The following is a 25,556-nucleotide window of genomic DNA, read 5'->3' on the forward strand; positions in this document are numbered from 1 at the left end:
TCATTGTTGTTATTTAACTTGTTCTTATTATTTGTTGTATACACAGGACTTATTAACTTCAAGTCTTATCAGAAAATGCCAGGGTCTGAGATTTGACCCTACTTATATGCTAAGTTATTAGTCTGATACTTTTTCACGGATCTTGACAAAGTACATAAGATTCCTATGTCAGAGACAAACGATTTTATTACTGACAGGAAAAATAATATCCAACATTTATGTTAATTTGCTTTGGTTCTCCATCACCCCCAAGTCCCACTGGTGGGCAACACAATGGGCTCCTGATAGATGTCTGTGCCTCGGTGGTTGCATTACAGAAGTGGAATCATGAACTCGAGGCTCCACAACTTGTATGGTGAGTGAAAACAAGCCCGTTCTTGATTCGAGGTAAAATGTTATCTCGTCTCTCAAAGTTGCTCAAACATCGCCACGAGAAATAGCTTGTATGAAGTGTGCCTGGGCGCTAAATTCTTCTCATACTCAGTGACCTTCAGGATGGATACTCAGGATCCATGCTGGCTTTCCTCAGCTGGTAGAAAAAAAATATTCTGTTATGTAATTAGCATCTTTGGGATTATGATGTCCACTGAGCTCTCTTCTACAGATAAAGATATAATGCTTATTTTATATTTCCTTGGATGGTGTGTCCATATTCCAGCTCTATGACAATGGTTTAATCTTCTTGCAATTATTTTGATTTTTTTTTAAATTTAAGTGTAGTTGACATACAATATTATGTTATTCTCAGGTTTACAATATAGTGATTTTACATGTATATACCTTGCAATATGATCATCACTATAAGTCTAGTGACCATCTGCCGCTGTACAAAGTTATTATATTATTGATAGTATTCCCTGTGCTGTATATTAATCCCTGGGACTTATTTTATAACTAGAAGTTATAACTAGAAGTATGTATCTCTTATTCATCTTCTTCTTATTCACTCATTCCCCCAAACCCTGTTCCTCTCTGGCAACCATTAATTTGTTTTCATTTTTATTATTAATTGTTAACCCTATTTTTTAAAAATATTTTTTCTTCATTGATTTTTAAAGAGGAAGGGAGAGAGAGATAGAAATATTGATGAGAGAGAACAATGACTGGCTGCCTCCTGCGTGCCCCACACTGGCGATTTGGCCCACAACCTGATCATGTGCCCTGACCAGGAATCAAACGGTGACCTTTTGGATCATGGATAGATGCTCAACTAGTGAGCCACACCAGCCGGGTGACCCTATTTTCTTTTAAAATTATGCCTTCTCATCCTTCAAGAGTGCACAGGAACTTTTTTTATTCTTGGTTTCTTTTTTATTAATATTTTTATTTGTTTCTTCTATTTGTAGATAAGCATGCTAAATCATAGTGTTGTAAATAAAGTGCCCTTAAGTTCATTCCTCTATTATCATGAATTATCTTAATTGTATTTATTAATATTTAGGGGTGAATTAAGCCATTTTTACACCTGTAGTTAGATACTTACATCATCTTAGGTTACATGTGAATGGGTGAAATTACAACTTTCTTAAACTGCTTTAAGCTCTTTCCCTAAGTCTATCTTATCTATTTTTAAAGATATATCTAAAGTCTGTCATTATCCATGTGGCTTTTCTGAGCTGATCACTCTGGGTTACATTAATCTCTCCTATATTTCACCTTCCCAACTTTCTATCATTTAAAACTTTATTTGTTCTTAACTATGCTTAATTGTGCTTTATATTACCCTTTATAGTTTCCAGAAGTATAAGCTTTTCTTCCTATTTGGATTGTAAGCAACTTGAAGTTGAGGATGGTATTATGTGTTTTGTATCATTCATAGTTGCCACTGGGCTATCATCCAAAAGACCCTAATGTTTCTTAATACCTGTATTGTCACAAAGTATGCTTTCTTACAGGAACAGAAAAGGGTTACCAACCACAAAGACCAAGGAGCCCAGTGCAAAACCAAAGATGGTGATGGGGAATTTTGTGCAACAGAGAACCCAGTAAAACAAAAGAATAACTATGCAATCTTACATGCCATAGCCTATAAATACGGAAGGCTCCTCCTCAGTTGGGGAGATTGTGCCATTAGAGCATGAGCTCTCCCTCTCCATTCCTTGATTAGAGAATAGAGAATAATGTTTCTGTCCTGCTTTACTGAACTCAGCCTTATTTGATTGGCACAAATGACACTGGACAGAAGGGCCTTGGTTAGGGTTCCTGGCCTGGGAGGGTCAGTAACATAGTGTCTAATATGGTTTAAATACAAATATTATTCTGAATTAAACCATTTTATGTTAATGAAGTACTATAATAAATAACATGCTCTGGCCTGTTTGGCTCAGTGTTTAGAGCGTTGGCCTATGGTCCAGAGAGACCCGGATTCGGTTCCCGCCAAGGGCATATACCTCAGTTTCAGCTTGTCCCCAGCCCTGGTTGGGTTGTGCGGGAGGCAGCCATTCAATGTGTCCCTTTCACATCGATGATTCTCTCTCTCTCCTTCCCACTCTATCTGAACAAAAAAATGGAAAAATGTCCTCGGGTGAGGATTAAAATAATAATAATAATAATAATAATAATAATATGATAAAATGCCAGTGTTCACTAAAGTCTCAGTTCATCAACTCAACATTTTTTGTCTATAGAGATTTATCTTTAATGTAAATACATCTCTTCTTAAAGAAATAAACATATACATTCAAATTTGCCTCAGTAATATGGCACATCTACAAATACAACCCTGATTATTTTTTTTCTCTGCTCTGGTACTTATTTTATTATCCAAAATTTTCTTGGACATTTGATTATTTTTAAGACAGGGTGACATGATCATTTATAGGTTAAGTACATTATTCATTTAAGCAAAATTATTTTTAAAATTTAGAAAGCTGCCTTTTACATATTTTTGGTCAGATCTGTTAGAGTAAACTTTTGATAACATTTTACTTTTCAAGCAAACCTATTCTTGATTTTTTTTTAAAAAAAAAAATATGATATACACAAGGTGATAATTATTTATGAATTCTATCTCCCTGATATTTTGTTTTCAATTCTCTTTCACATTTCATACGTTTGAAATTATTCTAGATATGTTGCATATTTGTTAAACAATGTCATTAGGAAACTATAACAGTAAAGAAAACCATGATGAAACAGTAGAAATGCATTTCTAATTTATTTTTGGATGTTTACATGAAATAGTAAAAATCTTCATACTAAAGAGTTCATTACTCGCCAATAGCTTGTAATGGTCACAGGGTACTTACTCTTTGCACAGCAAATTTTGTAATGATTTCAGCCAAAATTCAATATAGTCTTACTTGACCAGAGGAGACAAAACAATCACCCTTTATTTATAATAGTCAAATTTATTTTCATATCTAATTAAATAATCCTAGGGCTTATTTCATGTATTGCTTGACAAATATTTTATTCTGACATACATAAATAGTAAGAGCTCAATAGTTTATTTATATCATTAGAATATAAATGTCTTTTTGATTACTCCAGAACTTGAGTCTCTGTTTTCATGTAAAATCATTGAAATAGTGATATCTGCAAAATTTGTATTTATACTAGTGTCTCAGATTAAACAACAGGGATTTAGGTGTACATTCTAGAAGTAAACATGGCCACACATTATCATATTATTTATATGAAAACATGTGCACTGGTTGTAATTCTGGGGATATTATCTTGTGCAGAGGTAATTTGTATGTATTTATAGAAGCTGATTTCTTACTAAAATAGTAGATATACTAGTAAAAGCAATTTGAGCAACCAAAATAAATTAAACAGTAAAATGAACCTGCCAAATTATTACTTGAAGCCTTTATATTTTATTTTTCTATTTTGTGTAGCTGACAAAAAAATTTTGTGAATAATATATACTTTCAATTAAAATTGAAATGACTGTTTCTGGAAATGATTTAAATATCTTGAGAGCCCTGGCTGCTTTGGCTCAGAGGTTAGAGTGTCACCCGTGCACCAGAGAGTCCTGGGTTCAATTCCCAATAAGGGCACTTACCTTTGTTGCGCTTTGTCACCAGCCCAGGTTGGGGTCGTGTGGGTGGTGATCACTCTATGTGTCTCTCCCACATCGATGTTTCTCTCTCTCTCTTCCACTCTCTCTCCCTTTTGCTCTATCTGAAGATAAATGCAAAAATGTCCTCGGGTAGGATAAAAATAAATAAATAATAAATAATTAAATATCTCGATAAAAGAAATAGTATATAGAACCAGCAGAAACAACTGTGTTTCTCTCTGTTGATTATAATTACATGGATATTTTAGAAACTAAATCTAAAACTAAAACAACTGTTTTTTGTTCTCGTATTTTAACTTAAGTTTTAGAATCTAGATATCATAGCATCTGATCATGGATGAGGATAAATTCTCTCACCTTGGCTACATCTATAGCTCAAAGTAGAGTGAAAATGGTATTAATTGCTTTATAAGTGAGATTTCTAGTTTTTGCTCTTGGTATTCCCAGAGCCTGGCTGGTGCTCTGTTCCCATCTAGACAGCAGCAGTCTGGTGAAGCTGGCTCACAGGGCGCCACCCAGATGACCCTCCAGTCTCATCGAAAGTGTCTTGTGAGCACCTTTCCAGGCTCCTTCCATCACTTAAACATCAACAGAAAAATTGGCTCACTAAAGATTTATTTTAATCTGAAATGATCTGTATCGTTTGTCTAATTTTTCATTTACATTTCAAATGTAGATTTAATCACTGTAGTATGATCGTTTTTGCTTTTTGTCTAAAGAACATATCCACCTCCATTAATTACCCAAACCTTGAGTGCACAAATCACTTGAGTCCAACTATCCACATTGTTTAAGGGTCTGGTAAACTGACCACTCCCTCACAAAGCTTTCCTCACTCAGGAATTTCATTTACATTTCTCGTCCCTAAAAATTATTATTTAATTATATGTCAGGTTGTCTTATATTACATTCTATTTCAAATTATTACATGTGGTGGACTTTGCTTTTAGTAAAACTGTAGCTTAATAGGGTAGACAGAGTTTCCTACTTCAAAAAACATGGTAGCAAACAAATATCAGAACAATAATTGATATATATATACATATTTGTTTTTTTCATATTTATAAGCTAATGAATTTATTTATTTTTGTTACAGATGTTTCTCCTTTTTCCCCCCACTGATTCCCCCCTCCCACTCCCTCCCCATCCTGTCCCCAGCTTTGTTGTCCATGTCCATTGTTCAGGCATACATACATATAAGTTCTGTGGTTTATCTCTCCCCTCCAACCCCTCTTCTGGGGATTGTCAGTCTGTACCCCACTTCCACATCTCTGGGACTACCCCATTCCTCAGACTGTTATGTTCATTCTATTCCACAAGTAAGATCATATGATACTTGTCTTTCTCTGTTTTGCTTGTTTTGCTTAGGATAATACTTTCCAGGTCCCTCCATGTAGTCTCAAAGATAAGAGATCTTTCTTTCTTACAGCTGCATAGTACTCCATTGTGTATATGTACCACCACTTTTTTATCCATTCTTCTACTGATGGACACTTGGGCTGTTTCCAGATCTTAGCTATTGTAAATAGTGCTGCTATGAACATGGGGGTACATATATTCTTCCTGATTGGTGTTTCAGGCTTCTTAGGGTATATTCCTAAAAGTGGGATCACTGGGTCAAATGCCAGTTCAATTTTAAATTTTTTGAGGTAACGCCATATTGTTTTCCATAGTGGCTGCACCAGTCTACATTCCCACCAGCAGTGTACTAGAGTCCCCTTTTCTCCACACCCTCGCCAATTCTTGTTGTTTGATGATTTGTTGATGGCAGCCATTCTGACAGGTGTGAGGTGATACCTCATTGTTGTTTTAATTTGCATCTCTCTGATGATTAGTGATGTTGAACATTTCTTCATATGTCTCTTAGCCATTTGTATGTCCTTTTTGAAGAAGTGTCTATTTAGTTCCTCTGTTTATTTTTTAATTGTTTTTTTTGTCTTCCTTTTGTTGAGCTATATGAGCACTCTATATATTTTGGAAATTAACCCCTTATCTGATGTATCATTGGCAATGATGCTGTTCCATAGAGTAGGTTGCCTTTCTATTTTGATGGTTATTTATTTTGCTGTGCAGAAGCTTTTGAGTTTGATGTAGCCCCATGCGTTCATTTTCTCTTTTGTTTCTGTAATTGATATTTTCTTTATGGAGAGATTTGACTTGAATTTTTAGCAAAATGCAATTAAAATATATATATTTTTACTGTTGCTTTAAGAGCTAAGATATAGAACTATTGTAATTGAGATGTTATAATTGGAGAAGAGAAAGAAAATTTGTACAATTTACTCTCTATTGGTGGAAAGCCTTTTTAGGATGTTAAGAAATTTAAAAACTAGTACATGGGATCATTCTAATTATCTAATATATATACTTTTTTAGAATCATGAGTATAAAAATGCTAAATAAAAACATTGTTAGGATACTTGAAAACTGAGCAGAGAGCATGTACAATGTCCCTGACATTACCTCACTTTTCTCAAAGGTAGGAGAGACAACTAGAGTTTACTTATATCACTCCTATTTCTTGGGCATTTTGGAAGACTAAATATTTTAGCCTCCCTTGAAAATAAAAGGGTGTCATACTAATTTGTGTAAAGCACAAGACACTAAAGATTCTTGGTGCTGACTGACTGCTCTCTCCTTCCCTGACACTGCACACCTGGGGACCAAGTGTTGAGGTGGCCAGAACAGAAGATGGAGGAAGCCTGGGTCTCAGATTGAGAGAACCTGCCCTTTTTCTCCTGCCTGCTGATATTACATTGAGCATAAATGCATACTGGACTTCTGTGTAAAGCCCCTGGGCATTTAAGATTTACTTTAATTCAACCAGTAATCACTCACTTGGCAAGTTCTTAGCATTAATCTACATACCTTTTGACTTTAGCCTTGGGAAATAAAAATCCCATGGTGATTCCAGACAAATAAAATCTCTCAACATTTAAGATTGTTACATGAAAAAACTTCAACATTCATGTTATATTTTTACTAGTTAATGCACTTTTTGTGAATAGTTACTTAAATATTTAGAATTTAAGAAATACTTTACTAAAGTTCATTAACCCAAAGCTAAATTACATGAACTATTAAGAGGGCAGTTTTCCATTTTACTAATCATATCATTATTTATTAAACCAAATATTTAATTGAAAAGATGAAAACAAAATGAAAGTTTCTGATGCTTTAAATTTTTTTTTCTTTATGACTTTAGAGAGAGAGGAAGGTAAAGGGAGAGAGATAGAAACATCGATAAGAGAGAACATCGATTGGCCACCTCCTGCATGCCCCCCACTAGGGATCAGGCCCACAACCTGGGCATGTGCCCTGATCAGGAACCAAACCGGAGACCTCTTGGTGCATGGGTGGATGCTCAATCACTGAGACACACCGGCCAGGCCTGATGTCTTCTTTTTAATTCTGTGTTTCTACAATGCTTTTTAATGGTGACTTGTAATAAATACAAACTTCAAGTAAAAGCTTAGTAGTTCTGCCAGCAAAGAACTAATCTAAAACAACTAATATAAAGTCTAGTCATCAACTATATAGAATTTTACACAGAAATCTGTATCATATATAGGGTGGGTTTACAGTTGTATGTGAAACATAGTTTATTCTTGTATTATTATCTTTCTTCTACATTTCAATTGATAAAGATGTTACACAAGCCAGCACATACTATATCCTTCTACCTTTGTCACATGCCAGTTTATTATCAATGGAAGTTTTAAAACATTGCACTGATGTGTCATGCCAGGGTTATTTATACTCTGCTTTCTAAGAATGTTGAGTTCCTCATTGACAGACTAGCAAGTGATCAATCTCCAAAGTGCCATCTAAGAATCTGCTTTAAAACTTCACTTCTGGTACTAATGCTCTTAGATTTGGTTACATGATTACAGATTCTAAACAAAAGAGTTGGGTGCAGAACTTTTACTTATAAACACTCTTACGATATGTGATATCCTATAATAAAGTAAGGAAGGCGAGATTAATCAGAGAGGGAAGCTGACTTTTGATGTCTAATCTATTCACAAAAATGAAATCAAGTATGAATAATCAGAAGGGCAGCCACTTCAACAAAAATCTGTGTTTCTTTGTTCAGTTTTTGGACCTGGTTCCTCCTTAAGTCTTCAGCATCCATCCTGTAGCACTGATTCCATTAGATTCAGAGGGATCACAGTATCACCATTCACTAGGAATTGTTCCATCTACAGGGAATTGGCTCACCCAAATGGCTACCTCTTTGGCTAAGGATGGGGTGAAAGGGGGAGGAAGCTCAAGATTAATAAGTTACTAATTAAAGAATATAAAGCCACATACTCTTTGCCTCAACTTGGGGCAACTTTGTCATCTCAGCTCCAAAGCTCTGTATATGATTGTGTGAAGCCTCAGTTACTACTACATTGCAAGGCAGTTTTCCTGCTGCTTAACTTGCCCCTTCATTTTAGTTTACAGTTGTATCTCCAAAGAGCACTCCACAATAAACTGTCTACAGTTCTCCACCTCAGAATCTATACCAAGTGCACATGACATAAAATAAGTGCGTACTCCAATATAACTCAGGGTGAGTCATCCTGAGCAACGTAAAGGCAAAAAAAGAAACAACAGCTCTCATTCTTTGCTTCTGGGAAATCTCTAGTATTGATTTTTTTTTTTTTTTTTTTTTTTTAGTGCACTTGATACCCCAACCCACCTCATGAGTTTTGTTTACACTCATTTAACTTTCTTACATTGGCATGCTTAATTTCCTTCTTGCCTCAAGGGTCATTTTTAGTTTTATTTTGCTGCCTTAAAACTAAAATCTCATTTTAAAATTAGTGTATAGCAATAAAATCAAGGGAAGGAACCTCCAATTTTGTACCATTTTTTATGGTTGCATTTTATATATCGGGGTAATTCACTTAAATGTTTTAGAACCTGGTTATTAAGCAGACAATTACAGCTGTAATTGAGATCTTTGTCTAAAAGATTGTTACAACAGTAAATCTTCTTGAGAACTAGTTATCGGATAGTGTTTATGATAATGTGCACTTAGAAGCTGTAATGAAGATGGTATGAGCAAGGGCGGATACTGTAGAGAAACACTGAATGTTCCTCTGTTAATGATGATTCCATTTATTAATTATTTTAAATCCTTTGGTGGCAAGACAGAGGTTAATGAGAAAGGGATTAGAAAATACATCATAATGTTATTATGGAAGTAACATCCACAAATTTCTGGCAATGTTCAAATCTCTGAGCTTGGCTTGACATTTGGCAGCAGGCTTACAGAGTGCGGGTGGGTATCTCAAAGTCAGTCAAGTCTTAATTTTCTATACCAAATTGATCTTGGTCTCCTGTAAGTTATCTGAGGACGTGAAGGAGGTTGCAGTGAGATGACAGGTATTAAGGTATGTGGTACAAGGGAGAATGGAAGGGGCGTCTTACAACCCAAACATATATAAAACACCTAAAAAAAACTGAGTTCACTAGGCCCTTATTTTTTAATTTTACAGTAATCAAAAATTTTTCTAGGCCACAGGTGTTTGTTGTTGATGATTTCGGTGTTTTGTTTTTACAAAAAAAAAAAAAAAAAAAGAACATGCCAGTAAACTTAAATAGTGAAACAAGTTAAATCAATATCATTTTCTCCTTGCTTGCAGAAATTCTCACTAACCTGAAGAAAGTTAACTATTTAGAAGGTTAATGTAAGGTCTTGTTCTATTTTAGAAAGCCATCACAGTGGAGTGGAAAAGGTTGATTGGGAATCAGGAGTCCTGTAGCTTAGTTTTTACTTTGTCACTAACTAGCTGTGTGACCTTGGGCAAATCACTTAACCTCTAAGATCTCTGTTTTCTCATGTGTAAAATGAGGAGGTTGAACTACATGATCTCTAACAGTGTTCAACTAAATCTGCAACTAAGTCAAAATATAGGGAACTTGCTAGAAATGACTCCTGCAGAACTGCAGCACATTGAGATAGAGTGACAGTGGATGCTCCATGTTTGTAAATCTCTCCCAAGCCTTAAAGTTCACGGCACACCATTCCTAACGAGTTTTCAGAAGGGGGAGGTTCTATAAAGGTAAATACAGCACTATTCATTTTATATATTTTTAGAATTGGAGAATACAATATGCTACAAATATTTCTTCATTGACATCTGACAAACTTAGAGAGCAGTCCCTCCATGTTGGTATTTTATTTTATTTATTTCAGACATCTCATTGATAAAGTGTGTATTCTAGTGAGAAAAAATTAAAAATACAATATTTTGCCATCAATACTTGGCAGCAGGTAACCAAAGGGCAATGTCTGTGTTTGTTAGAACCAAGTGGTAAAATGTTTACATTTAATCTACCTCTGGGGCTATTCTTCTTACCCCAACTGTGAAAGCAAATGGGTACACTCTAAGATAGCTTTTCTACTCAAGTAAGTGCTGAAAGTGGTCAAAGCATCTTACATGTGTGATTGAAATTACGTAGGATTTCTTTTTTGTGTGCCACAGAAGTGTCTCCTCCTAAGGGTGAAGGAATGTTGCAAGAACATACTGGGATTCCAGGACTATCACATTTGCTTCTGTATTGATAGCTTAATTGAGACGCATGGATCCTCATTGTTGGACAGCTGTTAACAAGTTTGCTTGTAAACAATTTTCTTCTATGAGTAACTTAATAGAGGCTCATATGTCTCATGTTAAGTACCATTACAGTTTATATTCTAACTATATACTTTTTGTCTATTCCACTCTATGGAATGGTGTCTATCATACATTTAAATGTTTCCTCCATCAGAAAACTGTGTTTCTTAGAATAGATTCTTCTTCATTACACTGTAAAATGGATTTTTCTCAGTTCTGTCAGGGTTTTATTTTTTTCCCCCACAGCTCGACTTTACCAAGTAAGTGGCAAAAGAATTGAATGACAAAATGCTACCCTTGAGCAAAACTGTCAACCTATACTTAGAATAAAGACACAGAAAAATGAAATGGGAAATGACATATATTACCTGAAACTGTAGTGCAATGACTTGTAGAAGAGTTGAAAAAGTAAAATAAAAACATTCTTTTATTGGAACACTTTTTATTAGGTTTATAATAGGCTTATGATTAAAGTAAATAAGTATCAATTAAGAAAATGTTTTTACAAATAAAAAAAACACAGTAGATAATTTTAAAGGGACATGCATGAGCAATACCTAAAAAAATTAAATAGCGAGGACTTCCGCTCAAGATGGCAGCGTAGGTAAACGCAGTATCGCGTCCTCCCACAACCACATCAAAGTTACAACTAAAGTAAAAAACAACCATCATTCAAAACCGCCTGAAATCAAGCTGAATGGAAGTCCTACAACTACGGAATTAAATCAGCAGCCACATCCAGACTGGTAGGAAGGGCGGCGGCACGAGGGGCTGGTCCCACACCCAAGTGTGGCAGATAAAAATCAGGAGGCTCCCGCGGCTGGGAAGGTCCTTCCTGAGGACTGAGAGGCCCCCGTCCCACACCAGGTGCCCCGCTCAGGGTTCCAGTGCCAGGAAGAGAAGTCCCCATAACTTCTGGCTGGAAAAAACAGCAGAAACTGAGGCTCAGGGAAGCTGACACAGCTGAAGCCCCAGGCAGCTCCCTAAAGGGCCCATGCACGGACTTATCGGACTCTCTCTCTCTAAGCTTGGAGGGGAGGCTGCTCGAGGGGCACCAAAGACATACAGGGAAGAACTGAGCTGTTTGGCACTGGAGCGAGGGCTGGAGAGGGGGCTTTATCCAGGACAAAGGTGCTGTAAGAGGCCTTTATTCCTTTGATGAGCCCTTCCCTGGGGCAGCAGACAGCCGCTATATCTGGAACTCCAGCAACCTGGCTCACACTGGTAGCCCCGCCCTGCTGACTCCCTGAGGCCCCGCCCCACCCCACACAACTTTCAAGCCCACCCAAGCTGTTGCCAGTTGCTTAACCATAGGATTGGCTGGTCTTGAATCCTGCTTCAGATTTTTCCTAAATTCTTTTAAATGAGCAGCATCGGGTCTCAGCGAGCCCCATACCTCTCATTAAGTAATACACTGAAACAAACACAGGGAGGCAGCCAAAATGAGGATACAAAGAAACAGGTCCCAAATGAAAGAACAGAACAAAACCCCAATAAAAGAACTAAGCGAAATGGAGATAAGCAACCTAACAGATACTGAGTTCAAAATACTGCTTATAAGGATGCTCAATGAACTTAGTGAGAACCTCAGTGAACTTAGGGAGGGCCTCAAGAGCATAAAAAAGGATCAGTTAGAAATCATGGATACACAGTTAGAATTAAAGGAGGCATTAACTGAAATAAAGAATAATTTACACAGCTTCAATAACAGAGTACATAAATCCAAGAAGCAAACCATCGATTTGGAATCTCAGGAAGCAAAAAATGCCCAATCAGAATAGCAAAAAGAAAAAAGAATCCAAAAAAATGAGGATAGTGTAAGGAGCCTCTGGGACAACTTCAAGCGTCCCAACATTCGCATCTTGGGGGTGCCGGAAGGAGAAGAGAGAGAACAAGAAATCGAAAACCTGTTTGAAACAATAATGACAGAAAACTTTCCTAACTTGGTGAAGGAAAAAGAAAAACAAGTCCAGGAAGCACAGAGAGTCCCAAACAAGATGAACCCCAAGAGGCCCACACCAAGACACATCATCATCAAAATGCAAAAGGTTCAAGACAAAGAGAGAATCTTAAAAGCAGCAAGACAAAGGCAGCTAGTTACCTACAAGGGAGTTTCCATTAGGCTGTCAGCTGATTTCTCAAAAGAAACTTTGCAGGCAGAAGGGAGTGGCAAGAAATATTCAGAGTGATGAAAACCAAGAACCTACAACCAAAATTACTCTATCCTGCAAAGCTGTCATTTAGAATCAATGGACATATAAAAACTTTCCCAGACAAGAAAAAGTTAAAGGAGTTCATCACTACCAAACCATTATTATATGAAATGATGGAGGGTCTTTTTGAAGAAAAAGATAAAATGCATGAACAAACAAAATGGCAATGAATACATATCTATCAACAATGGAATCTACAAACAAAATGAACAGGTAGAACAGAAATATTCTCATAGATACAGAGAACATTTTGTTGATTGCCAGTGGGAGGGGGGTTGGGGGAATGGGTGAAAAAGGTGAAGGGATTAAGAAGCACAAATTCATTGCTAGACTGACAAACCTCAAAGGGAAAGGGGTTGGGGGGGGTGGGAAGAAATAAACCAAAGAACTTATATGCATAACCAATGGACACAGACAATAGTGTGGGAAAAGGTGGGAGGGGGGCGGGAGTGGTGAGGAGGGGGTCAGTGGGGGAAAAATGTGGAACATCTGTAATACATTTTACATCCAACAATAAAGATTTGAAAAAAAAAAATTAAATAGCTAAAAAATATATGAAGACATTGTGAAGCTCGCTAATAAACCAAAAAATAAATATAAAAATGTTCATAAGCCACCACTCTTAAATGATTAAATTATCAAGAATTTTATAAGTGATAACACCCCAAATTGGCAATGATAAAAGAAAGTGAGAATCTCATATATTGGTCATTAGAGAATAAAGTAATATAAGCTTTCAATAATAGTTTGACAATAAACACCAAAAGCTTTAAAATGGCTCATACATCAGTTCTCCTTCTGGAAATTAACCTAGTGGATTACTGCTGAAGTAAGTGAAGATTTAATTTAAAGGGTGTTTATTAAAAATAAAAAACAATATAGGAAACAAATCTTATGTACCAAAAAGACGGTGACTGCTTTATATGTACATATATCTATATTTCATATATTAATATTTTACATACATTATTTCACATATATATTCATGTTTCACATAAATCTGTTAAAAAAAAAACATGGTGTACTTATAAACATGGGAAAGTGTTAATGATGTATTCAGTGAAACAAGATTATAAGATTACAGAGTAGTATTTATTTTTGTATATTCTAGTATCTAGCAGAGTGCTTTCCAAATAGTATGCAATATATGTTTATTGAATGAATAGACAAATGTCACTCTTGTCATTTTAAATTGGATTACTGACCATTTGTGCAGTGTGATACTCATATAGGAGTGAATGTCATGATATACAAATTCTTTCACTAATTTTATTTTTGTTAACTTTTGGGTTATGTCTGGAATCTGTATACAGAGTTATTTTTTAAGTCACTTCCAAATTTATTTATTCACATTCTATACTGTATTCATGAAATATCTTTGTTTTATTTTAATATATTCTTTATACTTTTTAATGTATTCTATGTGCAAGTGAAATATTATTGTGGTAATCAGTAAAAAAAAATTAATTATTAAAATTTAAAAGGACATTGTTTTAATATTGCTCTGGAATTCACCCTTAGCCACCATAAAATAAGATTTAAAGTGCTCTAGAAAACTGCAAAAGTTCTCTTTTTCTAAAGAAAATTATTAAATACCTTTTATTTTTCCTCATTAACAGCTTCTCTGCTTGGCTACTGTGGGAAAATCAAAAGAAACATAGGTGACCATTCCCTAGGCCAGTGTGGCTATCCCAGATCACTGAAGCATCACCCGCTCACTGACTTCTGGAGCTGTGTACACCGCTGCTCCGGCTGTTTTATACAGCTGTTCGTGTGTGTAATGGTCCTGAATAGGATCTGGTTGATTTAGGGGGAACTATATCTGTCTGAATCTTTAATGAAGTTGTTCTATTAGTTTCTCAACTAAACAGAAAGGTGAGAGGGACAGAAATCAAATCCATAGTGAGTAAATCAAGAGGTCATGGTTTCTATGTTGTAGGAATGCGGACTTGGAATTTTCCTCCATTCAGTGGGATGTCGTCCTCTGTGCGGCTTGCTCCTGCTGGTGCTGGTGCTAGAGCAGGAGGGTGGAGAAGGGATCACACCTGTGGGGCAGAGTCACTGTGCCTGGGAAGTTAGGCTATGAGTAAGGAAAAGTGTACTTTGAACTCTCAAAGAAAATGCATAGAGCTATAGAAGAATGTCAGGGAATCATCACAGTCTAATTTAGGATTATGTACTTATCTTCCTTTCAAAGTTTCCCAACTGCTTAACCCCATTTATTTTTTCTTTTTCTTTTTTTGGTTTTCTGTGCCTTCCTGTCTGTCTGTGATTTATGGTCAGCCTGACCATCTAGTTGGTCTATCCAGTTCCTAGAAACCTTTCACCCCTTTGTTGGACTGGCTGATGTTGAACATTGCTGGTGGAGATCACAGCGGAGTGGCATGTCATGTAGGCTCCCGATTCTCCAAGCAAATAACATCCACAGAAAAGCAGGTGTAGCCATACTTATATGTGACATAATAGATTTCAAGATAACAAACGTCGCAAGAAATAAAGATGGACATTTTATAATGATAAAGGGGACACTAGATCAAGAAGACAACACTTCTTTTTTTTTTTTTTTTTTTATCCTCACTAGAGGACATTCTTCCATTATTTGTTCAGATAGAGCAGGAGGGAGAGAGAGGAAGAGAGAGAGAGAAACATCGTCGTGAAAGGTACACATCAAGTGGCTGCCACCTGCACAACCCAACCAGGGTCGGGGACAAACTGCAACCGAGGTACATACCCTTAGAGAGAACCAAACCCGGTTCTCTCTGGACCGCAGGCCGACGCTAACCACTGAGCAAAACCGGCCAGGGCACACTTCTTAATATATATGCACCCAATCAGGGAGCACCAAAATATATAAAGCAACTACTCACAGAAGTAAAGGGAGAAACAGAGTAAAATACAGCCATAGTTGGAGACCTTAACACTCCACTGGCAGTTCTAGTTAGAGCACCAAAGAGAAAATCAATAAAGAAATATCAGCCTTAAATGATGCAGTAGACCAAATAGTCATAATTTACATTTACAGAATCTTTCATCCAGAACATCAAATTACACATTCTTCTCTAGTGCACATGGAATATTCTCAAAGATATGTTGGGTCACAAAACTAACCCCAAGAAATTCAAGAAGATTCAAATTATACCAACTATATTCTTAGACACTTATGCCTTCAAATTAGAAATCAAGTTCAAAAAGGAAGTAAAGAAACCCACAAATAACAACATAGATTAAATAATATAACACTAAAAAATGACTAGGTCAAAGAAGAAATAAAAGATATGATCAAAAAATATGTAGTGACAAATGAGAATGCCAATATAACATATCAAAACTTCTGGGATGCAGAAAAAGCAGTAATGAGAGGGAAGTTTATATCATTATGGGTCTATTTCAAGAAACAAAAGAAATCTCAAGTAAACAACCTAACATTACATCTTGAAGTATTAGAAAAAGAAGAACAAGAGCAACCCAAAGTCAGCAGAAGAAAGGAAATAATAAAACTTATGGCAGAATTGAATAAAATGAAGAATTAAAAAAAAAAAAAAACTATACAAAAATTAATACAACAAAGACCTGGTTCTTTGAAAATATTAATAAAATTGACAACACGCCCTGGCCAGTTTGGCTCAGCGGTTAGAGTGTCGGCCTGCGGTCCGGAGAGACCCAGGTTTGGTTCCCGCTAAGGGCATGTACTTCGGTTGCAGTTTGTCCCCGGCCCTGGTTGGTCGTGCAGGTGGCAGCCACTCGATGTTTCTCACTCTCTCTCCCTTCCTCTCTCTCCCTCCCATTCTATCTGTACAAAAAATGGAAAAATATCCTCGAGTGAGGATAAAAAAAAAACAAAAAATAAATAAATAAATAAAATTGACAACACCCCAGCTACACACCCTGAAAAAAAGAGAAAAGCTTCATGTAAACAAAATTAGAAATGAAAGAAAAGTCACCACAGACATCACAGATATACCAAAGATCATACTTGAATACTATGAAAAACTATATGCCACCAAATTTAATAACCTAGAATAAATGGATAAGTTCTTAGAAATATATAACCTTCCTAGATTAAATCATAAAAAATTGAAATTAGACCAATCATCAGTGAGGAAATAGAAACAACCATCAAAAACCTACCCCAGCCCTGGCCGGTTTGGCTCAGCGGTTAGAGCATCAGCCTGCTGTCCTGAGAGACCTGGGTTCGGTTCCCGCTAAGGGCACGTACCTTGGTTGCAGTTTGTCCCCGGCCCTGGTCGGTTGTACAGGTGGCAGCCACTCGATGTGTTCCTTTCACATCGATGTTTCTCTCTCTCTCTCTTCCTCTCTCTCCCTCCCACTCTACCTGAACAAAAAATGGAAAAATGTCCTCGGGTGAAGATAAAAAGTAAAAATAAAAAACTACCCCAAAATATGCCCTGGCCGGTGTGTCTCAGTTGGTTGGGTGTTGTTCCATGCACCAGGATGTTGCTGGTTCGATTTCCAGCTGAAGGCACACGCCTGGCAGTGAGGGGAGGAGGGGGATATGCAGAAGGCAGCCGATTGATGTTGTGCTATCACATTGATTTTTTTTCTCTCCTCTCTCTTCATCTCTCTCTAAGAAAAAAAAAATCAATAAAATATTTTTTAAAAAGAAAAACCTACCAAAAAGTAAAATTCCAGGACCAAATGGCTTCACCAGTGAATTCTACCAATCATTCAAAGATTTAAAACCTAAACTTTTTAAACTCTTCCAAAAAATTGAAGAAGAGGCAATACTTCCTAACACATATTATGAAGCCAACATAACCCTTATACAAAAACCTGGTAAGGAAAACACTAAAAAAGAAAATTACAGGCCAATATCTCTGATGAGCATAGATGCAAAAATTCTAAACAAAATATTAGCAAATCCAATACAACAATACATCAAAAAAATAATACATCACATCAAATGGTGTTCATTCCAGGGGCACAAGGATGGCTCAACATACACAGATTAATTAATGCAATACACCACATTAACAAAAGAAAAGAGTAAAATTATATGATCTTATCTATAGATGCAGAAAAAAAATTTGATGCTACAACATTCATTTTTTATTAAAACAATCAATAAAACAGAAATAGAATGAAAGTAACTCAAAATAACAAAGGCCATATATGACAAATCCTCAGCCAATATTATACTCAATGGCAAAAAACTGAAATCTTTTCCTCTAAAATTAGAAACAAGACAAGGATGCCCACTCTCACCACTCTTACTCAACATAGTTCTAGAAATCCTAACAAGAGCAATCAGGCAAGAGAAAGAAATAAAAGGCATCCAAATCGGGGAGGAAGAAGTAAAAGTGTCACTTTTGCAGACAATATAATTCTGTAAATATAAACCCCTAAACTGTTGAATCCAGAGTGTCCGAATCAGCCCTAGTGGACAGGCAACAGACCATAGATGTGAGACAGCAACTCTGCCTTCTTCTCCCATGGGTCCCGCTAACTGATAACAGGAAGGCGTTTTTTTTCTGCCATGTGAGGGAAGATGCTTCTTTCTAATTTGTTTCATCACCAGAACTCTTCCAATCTAGGAAAGGCTTACAAAGCAATGGAGGGTGGCGACTTTGGGATTTGCTCATAGAACCATCTCCCTTGGGCACTGGTTTGCATGCAGGATGGCTAGGGGGAGGCAGATGCAGAAATGGCATCAATGCTCCTCTGAAACCTTATTCCAGGGTCCAGTCCTGGCCCCATTTCCTACCACCCTCATCATAAATTACTTTTTAGGAGCCCAATTGCCCTTTCAGAAATCTGCTCTTGGCTGGGTTCCCTCAGTCCCTTTCTATGGTTATGATTTTTGTCCAAATTGTCTCTTCCTGGCTTTACTATAGAACCGCACAGCTGGCATTCGAGCCTGCCATAATAAGATTCTATTTCTTAAGTTACTGAATATTTGGTCCCTAAATATTCTCTGCATTCTTTGAACCCAAATATAACTTCAGTTAGCACTCATAAGTAGAAAAGAGAAAAAAAAAATGAAGTTATCACCTTTTCTTGTTAAGTTCTGGGAAAGGGAGTTGGCCAGAAGCTGGGAATATGGACTTCTCTGCATTTAACTCTCTCTGCATCTTCTACCATTAACCCAACCAACTCTTTAATCAAATGGCCAGAAGTAATCATGGATTATTCTGCCTTCTAAAGCTATATAAATCTAGGTCTGCTTCTTTTCAAATTCACATAAATGACAGAATTTTCATTGCAAAAGAAACTTTTGAGACCAATTGGTAGAGTTAAGTTAGTTTAAAATGAGAAAAAAAGATACAGGGTACAGGGCCAATAAAGAATTACTGAAGGTTATATTAGCTTTGAAGTCGGGTTTATGTATTCTATGGCAAATATTTCTCTTATTTTACTAACTTTAAATATACTTAAGGATATTTTAATAATTCCACTTAATATATATCATATTGTCATGTGAACTATTTCTGATATGGCCAAGAATCATGTTGAGTTTTAGGTAAAATTTACCATCAGTTTGCTGCATATGAAACTCAGAAAATTTTTGCTGTAATACTGGACATGAAAGTTTTATTTTTAAAGGGAAGAATATTATTTCCAAATTTTAATGGACTCACTAAAATTTTATATATATAAAAATTAGTGGAGAAGAGCTTATAAGTACTTTTAGAATTAAAAAAAAAAAAACCAGCAAATATTGGAGTGGGCATATAGGAGGCTGCTTACATGTTATAATTTAAGCAGAATGTAAAGGCCTATGGCCTGAATACAAATATCTCCTATACTGACTAGCCATGTATCATTATTCACAACTAAAGGCAGTGCCCCCAGAAAGCCCTTGTTAAATACAATCTTTCTACCCCAAAAGTACACATCTTATTATCCAAGTCTTATTAACATCCTACATTGTATTAACCACAACATTTCACCGAGAGGACCACCAAAGATCTCGGCTGTTACAGGAGCACGGGACGGGGAGTATCAGGGTGGAATAGCTGCACTGAGGGAGACCTGGCAGAATGCTGCCCGAGGGAGAAGCTGAGGTTGACAGGAGGGATACCCAAAGGGACACTAAGACCAAACTGCTACACAGACTGCTAAAAGCAAGCCCTTAAAACAACAGCACAATAAATTCAAAATAGTGAGTACAAAGGCTTCTATTTAAGAATTACAAAATTATGCAAAACATTCTTAAAAGAAATGTGAGTGACAATAATCATTAACATGTGTCTCTCATGTCAGAATGAAGCTTTATCAAAATCCAAAGCTATACAATGATTATTAACAAAACACAGAGACAGATGTTTCAAGAAGTCCCTCTGATTCTTAAGTGCTAATAATTAAGTGTTAATCAGACGTCTTAGTTGAATGCCAAATCTCAGTCAAATGTGGCCTAGCAGGGAAGTGAACAGTACAAATGGCTGTGGGACACTTTGAGGAGCACCACATTGTAATATTTATGTTCTACAAGTCCTATTACAATTGTCCCATTATTTCTCAATAAACATATAAATAACATGGTTATTCAAGAAATTTTCAAAAAGGTACCTAGTATTATAAATATATTTCAAAACTGGTGACTTCACTGCTGATCAAAATATGTCATATAGTTCATTTTTGGGTAAAAATGATATTTATGCAACTCCAAAAATGTTACGATGAAAACTATGGTTAATCAGTTATTGTTTAACAATACTACACAACTTCACCACTTTCTAAAAGGCAAATATATTATTGTGGGGCTTTATTTCTTGAAGACTATATAGCAGAATGCTATTTTTGTCCTCGTTGATTAGAAAAATATCCAGTACTTTGTATTAGGATGCCAGTTTATATGTAACGCATTAATAAATGCATTTTAAAACATCAAAGGGAATGGAAGTGAAAGTGTAGCTAGTCTCCTCTTGACATGAAGCATTATGCTTTTTCTGTGTTTAGCTTGGTTCTTAGCTCACCTTCAGTTGGTAGCTCCAGAGGAGAGCGTGTCCTTGAACAGAGCAGAAATGCTCCAGAAGCAAGCTTGCAACCTGGCAAGTCTAGTAGCTATTTTTGCTTATTTCTAAAAAAGGTCAAAATGCAACACACAAAAGTAAAAGTTCCTTTAAACAATAAACAGTATCCCAAAATGGAAACTCTCTTTTTATTGCTCCTTGCCTTTTTTCTTCCATTTCATAAAGGAAAAGACTGAAAACAGAGAACACCTCCCCTAAGAGTGGGTTCATTCTTGGTTTCCCCTTAGAATGAGAGTTCTTCATTTCACTGCAACCTCTAAGAAATGTTAAGCAAACTAACTTTGCTATTTTCCAAAGTATTTTGTTTTTATATATTGTAAATTATTAATGTATTTTAGTATAAACTCATTTTTAAAAAGATTTAATACATTTTACATTGCAAATCCTCTTTTTATTTTTTCACTGAAGAGGTCAGTTATTTATTGAGATATTCCAATCTTCTCTTACTTTCTGAAGAATTAGCAGAATTGTGCAGAGTGATGCATTGTGGCATTATCAAAACGAAATGATCTGAACCAAAGAAAGGAGGAAAAATTCTATGTAGGATGCAATTTGCAGTCTGGACCATAGAGTCAAATAGCAGTCTCATCAGGATGGGCTTCCTGGAGTCATTGTGCTGATCAGTCACAATAAAAACTCCTATCTGAGCATTATTCAAAGGATTAGCATATTCTAACATTAGCACACTTCTACTCTTCCTCAGCTCATCACCCCAGTTGAAGGGCATGGGCACTTTTCTATATTCACATGTTTTTTTCCTAAACTCTCTCTTCAATCAGGTTAATAGCAAAGTTTCAGCTTTCACTGGTCATTGTAGTCAGAAATATGGCTGTGCAGACTTACTAGGAAAATGCCAAGAGTATTAAGCGATAAAAGGAAATTGCCTGGCATCAGTCAATTACTTGAATATATTTAATATTCATTTTTTTTTACTTTAAGATTATTTTACACGTTTCTTTGACTGCCATAAAGATTATTATAGTCATAAGATTTATGTATGTCTTATATATTATCACAAATGTGTAGGAACAAGGTTAAACTCACCTGTATGCCTAATTTCAGGGATGTAAATATAATGTTTTCAGTATGAATGAGAGTATATCATCTCATGATGACACATTTGTTTTCTGTATTTTTTTTTTAACATACATAATATTTTTAATTGTGAAAAGTCAGGAAAATTTATTTTAAAATAAGAAAATTGCTACATGTTGATTGAAGATAATTGGAAAATCATTATCATTATACAAACCCCTAAGAAGAAAATGATAAATAACTCAATTAACACATCCCAATAAACAGCAATAACTGAATCACCAGGTGTAACTAAGGAAGAAAGAAAAGAAAGAAAGAGCCCTGGCTGATTTGGCTCAGCAGTTAAGAGCGTCAGCCCACAGACCAGAGAGGCCAGGGATCGGTTCCTGCTAAGAGCACATACTTTGGTTGCAGTTTGTGCCCGGCCCGGTTGGGGTTGTGTGGATGGCAACCAGTCGATGTGTCTCTCTCTCTCTTCCTCCCACTCTCTCTGAAGATAAATGCAAAAATGTCCTCCGGTGAGGATAAAAAAAAAAAAAAAAAAAGAAAGAAAGAAAAGGAGGAAAGAAGGGGAAGGAAAAAAAAGAAAGAAAAGAGGATGGAAGAAGGGAAAACTAACAGGTGTTAATAAACTAATTGAGGGGCAAATACCCAAACTTGAAAAAGAGTCTACCAAGATACTTACCTGAGCTAGAAACTAAGAAGAAAAATATATAGGTGCAAGGAGTGGTTAATTCTTAACTGACTTCAATTTTAAATTTCTGGAGATCAAGTTCAGTGCTCACTTTATCTTTAAATTCTTAGGATCTGGATTAGATGATCAACAAATGTTAGAATTGAGATATTACAAAATAATATGAAATCCATCTTAGAAAAAAATTAAATGTATGTATATGGTGAAGGTATAAAATTAATAGCTATGAACTTGAAAAACTGCTTTTAGCTTAATCTACCTTGGGAATAGTAAGTTTCTTATCCTAAATTGAGCAATAGTGTAAATAAAAAGGAACAATGTAGTGAATGTTGAGATTTATTCAAACCTTGTAACAATATTATTTTAATTAAAAATTACATAAAAATTTTACAAATAATATAGGAATAAAACTATATCTAGGATGTTAACATGCAATGCAATAAAATGCCTGTTTAAGTAAATATTTAACTAAAGTCCATGTTTCTAAAGTTAAAAAATTTAAATAATAATTTTAGCATAATGAATGCATTATTTTGATGGTTCATGTCCATTTAATTCATTTTCACCTTTTATTAAAAATCACAGAAATAGCCCAGCCAGTGTGGCTTATTGGTTGAGCATTGACCCATGCACTAAGAGGTGGCCAGTTTGATTCCTGGTCAGGGCACATGCCCAGGTTGTGGGCCAAATCCCCAGTGGGGGGCATGCAGCACGTGGCCAATTGTTCTCTCTCATTGATGTTTTCATCTTTCTCTTCCTCTCCCTCTAAAATCAATAAAGAAAAAATATATAAAATAAAAAAATAAAAATCACAGGAATACATTTTCAGGAGAAATACTAACTCTACATGAATAAGTTAGAAATATAACAGCTGTACGATTGAAAGACACTCTGAATGCCATCAGTTTCCGCTAATTAGTTTCCATATTTTAGGTACACTAATTTCCTTGAAGTAAATTTATTTCCTTCAGCATGACAATAGTGTATACAATATTACACGGTTTCATATTGGATTCGTTCATCATAAACAATGAAAATAAGTTTTTTGGTATCTAGTAAAAGAGAAAGTTTCATTTGTCACCCAAGGCATCGTATTTTCAGAACTACGATTTTACATTACTAGACTTCATAAAAGTTATCCTCAGGCCAAACTGCAATTTTGGGACTTAATGTTTTCTGCCATTATAGATTTTGTAAAATTTCCATAATATGAATTCTCAGAAAGTCTTGCAATACTTCTTGGATCATATCTTTAAATTTTAAACTAAGATAAGCAATTTGTTCATTTATTTTCTATTCATTTTATAACTACAGAAATCTTTGAAATATGAGAATTCATTGGAAGAGAATTGATTTTCATTCTTGAGACCAAGAGATCAGGTAATCCACTCACTGAGAACCACTGCAGAAAACAAATAAAAAAAAAAAAAAATACAAACACCTTAGGCTCTTTGTAAGAATGTTAAGTGCACCAAGATGTTTTGAAAGATCAAAGATATAAAGATACATATATGATAAGAATGTTAAGGCAACTCATTACTTCTAACAATTAGTGAATGTATTTTTTTTTTCTTTATTGATTTTAGAGAGAGAGGAAGGGAGAGGGAGAGAGAGATAGAAACATCGATGAGAGAGAACATTGATTGGACACCTCCTGCATGCCCCACACTGGGGATTTGGCCCACAACCTGGGCATGTGCCCTGACCGGGAATTGAACCGGCTACCTCTTGGTGCATGGATCGATGCTCAACCCCTGAGCCACACCGGCCGGACTGAATGTGTCTTTCATTCACTTTTTTTATTATTTGAAGTTTAAAAGTGTTTTGTACTTATGCTGTTGTCTACAGTTTCTGATGTTTAATGTTTAAAAGTTCAAAAAATTTAACTTTGGCAGCAACATGATAGCAGCAGGACACCAGAGGCTTTTCTTTTGTGAAAAGATCAAAATAATTGCTTCAATATTTCAAGTAAAGTACTTAAATGTTATAAAAGGAAGTTTTAATGTTCCATTCTGAAATCCTTCATGCATCCCTACTGCTTCCATTAGAAGTGGCTGTTATGGAACCTTTGCTGTTAAATAAATTTATCCTAAAAAATGTTGTGCCCAAAATGCAAATTAGGAATATATGCAATGTATTTGGATATAAGGGGCAAGAAAGGGCTTTAAAAATACTCAAATGTACGTACACCAGGTTTGTGCTCAGAAGGTTGCACATAGACACAGTACTAGCCAGCATTCGGGGGATTCCGAGTGCAGCTGCCACCAGCTCTCGCCATCCACAGACACGATGAGTTTGTTAACCCTCTTGTGATGGCCTTTATCATTTCCCTTTTTTCCAACACCAGTTTTATATCGCCTATGATGCTCTCTGTTATTTCCATCAACACACATTGGACATTGTGTAACTCTTTGGCTTCATTTAATAATTTAACATTTCTCTTTCACAATATTTAAGAACAGGATATTGACTAAACACAACCAAACAAAAACACAACAGCACCCTAATTTGATAAATAATTTGTTCTGTTTCCTTAATATAATTATGTCAGGTACCATTTAAAATTTTAATCTGCTCCCTGGCTGGTTTGATTCAGCAGTTAGAGTGTCGGCCCATGGCCCGTGGACCAATGAGTCGCAGGTTTGATTCTGGTCAAGGGCACGTATCTCGGTTGTGGTTCGTCCCCGGCCCTGGTTGGGTCATGCAGGAGGCAGCCACTCATTGTGTTCCTTTCACATTGATGTCTCTCTCCCTCTCTCTATTTCTCTCTCTCCCTTCCATTCTGTCTGAACAAAAATGGAAAAATGTCCTAGGATGAGGGAAATAATAAATAAATAAATAAAATGTTAATCTGCTCCTTATGGAAAACTTTCACATATGCTATTAATCATTATGGTTGGAGCCAGATGGTAGGACAGGCAAGTTGAGTAATATATGAGAAGCTCTTACTTTTTGGAAGCCTTTGAAAGGTATTTGATGACCACT

The sequence above is a fragment of the Molossus molossus genome, unplaced genomic scaffold (assembly GCF_014108415.1).
Source record: "Molossus molossus isolate mMolMol1 unplaced genomic scaffold, mMolMol1.p scaffold_m16_p_1, whole genome shotgun sequence".
Taxonomy (NCBI): domain Eukaryota; kingdom Metazoa; phylum Chordata; class Mammalia; order Chiroptera; family Molossidae; genus Molossus; species Molossus molossus.